We start from the raw sequence: 3122 nt of genomic DNA, 5'->3' as shown, positions 1-3122 counted from the left end.
GTTTGTGTGACTCATATTGTTTTTAATATAGAGTAGTATGCAGAGAACCACCATGCCCAGTAGCATATTCAGCAGATGTGAGTGGAGCAATTATGGGACATAGCCTTACCTCCATATTAAGAATTAGATGTCATCTGATATCACTAAAGATTTTCATTTGATCTGAAATTTAAAGCTGGTAGTGTAGCACTCTCACATTTTCACCTCTAGCCTATGCCCACTAGAGCAATTTTATAAGGTAAAATATTATTAAATTCTTACTAGGAATTTTGATGTAAAATAAATTAAAACGTTAAAGGGAGTATAACAGTTCACTATGCATAATTAAGAAAAACAAATTATTTGCTGCCTGTCATGGAATGCACCATCATAAGACACCTTTAATAATCGAACATGCTGGCAGACTTCTTAACATACAAATACTGTATAGCTCATTCATTTTTTAGATAATCTTTCTCTCAATATTTTCATTTAATTATATTTTAATTCAGTTGGTTTATACTTGAGATGTTTTTCAGTTTATCTGATAGAATTCTTGTCGGTTTTTTTGCTACTTTCAATTATTTTCTTTAAAAAGAAAACCCTTGGTTATTGCATTGCTCTTTTGTGTTACCACATTTGAATTGATCTCCAAATATACAAACTTTTCATGCTGTCTGGCTGTCTTAAGAGAAGGTGGACAAATTCCTAGAGTTTAGTATCTGCAGGAACTGAAACATTTCTAAGCATTCAGCAACTTAAATCTAGATCTACAGTAGAATTAACTAGCAAAAAAATAAGTTAAGAGAGGTTGAGTACCAAGGAAACAGTGAGAAGATATTTTAAAATGTTACAAAGTCATCAGTCAGACTTACAGTAATTGCACTTTTCATTCTGCTTAATGTAATATTAGCTAAGTCTGATACCCGAAGTACCACATTTTGCAGAAATATAAATATAGGCACTGAAGACATCTGTTCTTAATTTCATTAGTGACTGCTGAGCTCTACAACACTTTTTATTACCTGCTGTCTAAAGTAAATCTTCTGCTCTTAAAATTTAAATTCATATCAGGCTTGAAGCAAAGGAGTGCCCAGCTGTTTGTAAACATAACAGAACACCTTTTTAATTGTGTAAATGTTCAAGGAAGTGCAGGATATTTACTCAGACATCTTGGTCAGTGACCAGTACTGAGCCTCTCTAGTCAGTAGTTACAGGTCTTCTGTACAGTCCTTCTGAAGCCCTCCTCAGAAAGAAGATAACTATAAATGGCACCAAAGAGGGTAAAGTCTGAGGTTTGTCAGCCCATGCATGCAGCAATGCAACTGTCTTTATACTTGGTGTTTCCCTCTCACTCGTTTTTGCTTTGACTTGAGAGTGTGTGACACAGCTACCTCATGCGTGCCAGCCTGCTACACTGTATCTTCTAACATTACCATATGTTTCCAAATGCCTATTCACCAGTGTAAAGCAGCATTACCTACAACTGTACAAAGTGACTGTCATGGTATCACCACACAGCAGTGACTGAAAGAATACTTGTGCAACATGGCCTACACTCTATAAGATAATTTAAAACACGTACATTATATACACCCTAGATGAATATAAGTGGAACATCACAATAAAATACATGTCACACTAAACTCATGCTCCAGCATCACTGATGAATGCATGCTAAATGCCACAGTGGTGTCATCTTCTATGCCAAATATTTACCACAGTGCTGTTTTTCATGTCATTCTGTGGAAGCCTAACTGTGAGCGAACAGACTTCACTTTCAGTGCTCCTACTGTAAGCTTACAGAACCAGATAGTACTTTATAAATAGAGGTCATGTGGCTTTTCAGGGACTTTCTTTGTTTTCTTGCTACGGATTTTTTGAAAGTTATAGTTTTAGCATGTGGTTTTGAGTATGCCACATACCTCAGATACAATCTCAATCAGCTTCCTGGAATGATTACTTAAATACTTTTCAGTTTAAAGTACACAGCTAATAGATTGGAAATTTTTCTTCAGAGAACTGACCTGGTGCTTAGCCAAAGAACAGCTTGTCAAAATGACTTTTTTTTTTCATTAAAGTTAGTGTGTTTTAAGCTTTTGTGATCCACAGCATATTGCAACCTTTTAAAAGTTATCTTACAATCAAGTTTTATTTGCTAAATTTTATGTAACTAGTAGGTTAGAAATTTAAATCCCATTTGTTCTTTTGGTAACAGTGAAGTTGTACAAGAAAATACATTCAAAAAAGAGACTGTGATAATTCAATGTATTAATGAACATACTGTATTTAAGATACAGTGAAACAAGTATGGCGGCACAGTGGCACAGTGGTAGTGCTGCTGCCTCACAGTAAGGAGACCCGAGTTCTGCTTCCCGGGTACTCCCTGCGTGGAGTTTACATGTCTGTGTGGGTTTCCTCCAGGTGCTCCGGTTTCCTCCCACGGTCCAAAGACATGCAGGTTAGGTGCATTGGCGATTCTCAATTGTCCCTAGTGTGTGTGTGTTTGATGTGTGGGTGTGTGTCCTGTGGTGGGTTGGTGCACTGCCCGGGATTGGATCCTGCCTTGCGCCCTGTGTTGGCTGGGATTGGCTTCAGCAGACCCCTGTGACCCTGTGTTCGGATTCAGCGGGTTGGAAGATGGATGGATGAAACAAGTATATTTGGCTTTCAAATAATTAGAGAGATCAAGTATGTATAAAACTGGTTGCCCGAGCCTTGAGGTTGGAAAGCCACCTGATAGGCCCATAGCTTATGATGGTTGACATTCTGTACTAAGATACCTATATTCTGTATAAGATATTTATATTATTTTTTGCCTTCTGTTCTTTCTTAATACACTGGAAGGCCTTTCTCTCCAGTGTGGTTGTACTCTTATACCGCCAGTCACAACACTTTCTATGGTGAGTCAAAGAAAACACAAATGTGATGTCAAGTAATGAAACTAACTTGTGGAGGGAAGTTTTTACTTCTGTGCAATACTTGCATTACATGATGGAACCATTTCAAACCAGAAGCTTTGCACAACTCTAGTTATGACTGCTGTCTCCTGTGGCATCATCATTCACAAATTAAGGGTGATGGCAGGCACGGCACATGTCACACTTCAGTGAACACATATTGTCCAGTTTAGAAATTGCAAA

The sequence above is a fragment of the Erpetoichthys calabaricus genome, chromosome 2, assembly GCF_900747795.2.
Source record: "Erpetoichthys calabaricus chromosome 2, fErpCal1.3, whole genome shotgun sequence".
NCBI lineage: Eukaryota > Metazoa > Chordata > Cladistia > Polypteriformes > Polypteridae > Erpetoichthys > Erpetoichthys calabaricus.
This window is presented reverse-complemented; position numbering follows the sequence as displayed.